The 682-nt window shown below is 48.4% G+C and overlaps 1 pseudogene; it reads left to right on the forward strand.

Moving 5' to 3' along the window:
• The first annotated feature begins 306 nt into the window (after window positions 1-306).
• Window positions 307-447, forward strand: LOC147018693 (signal recognition particle RNA; annotated as a pseudogene).
• The last annotated feature ends 235 nt before the right edge of the window (window positions 448-682 follow it).

The raw sequence follows: 682 nt of genomic DNA on the forward strand, positions 1-682 counted from the left end.
TGTTATTTCTGGTTAGAGGAATAAACGTTATCAACTCAGTGAAAAGCGACTCGTGCCACCTTCCTCGTCCCGTTTGCGGTAGAGCGATTAGAACCGCCATCTTTGGGTTATAAATAAATAAACCGCCTCCATCGTTTCGGCTCATTCTACGTTGGCGGGACTGTTCAAGTCCCGTGAACGTCACAATATCATTGCTATATATGTCAAAGCTTGTTTCATTTCATGCAGTAACAAAAATCTGATGGTGGAACAAAAAAGGGGTGTGCCGAAATCATAATATAGATATATACTAACTTTGGTAGAGAGACCGGGCGTAGTGGCGTGCGCCTGTAATCCGGCTACTCGGAGGCTTGGGTTGGAGGATCGCTTGAAGACGGGAGCTCTGCACTGGGCCGCGCAATGAGAGGGTGTAGGGCAGCCCGGAATCATGGCGAAACCCAATCCTTATCCCTGTGTCGTAAGAGGCGACCAGGGTTGCGTCAGGAAGGGCATCCGGCGTAAAACCTATGCCAAATCAGTATGCGGATTATAACGGATGATCTGCTGTGGCGACCCCTAACGGGAGCAGCCGAAAGACGAACAACAACTAACTTTGGTAGAGATCGTGCCAGCGATCTTTTATTTTTTTTCTGCGATTTTCAGACACGCAAGTACCGTCTGTTGCTTCGCTGATGGTAAGGTG

The sequence above is a fragment of the Eptatretus burgeri genome, chromosome 10 (assembly GCF_056783735.1).
Source record: "Eptatretus burgeri isolate ZD-2024b chromosome 10, Ebu_testis_v1, whole genome shotgun sequence".
Taxonomy (NCBI): Eukaryota; Metazoa; Chordata; class Myxini; order Myxiniformes; family Myxinidae; genus Eptatretus; species Eptatretus burgeri.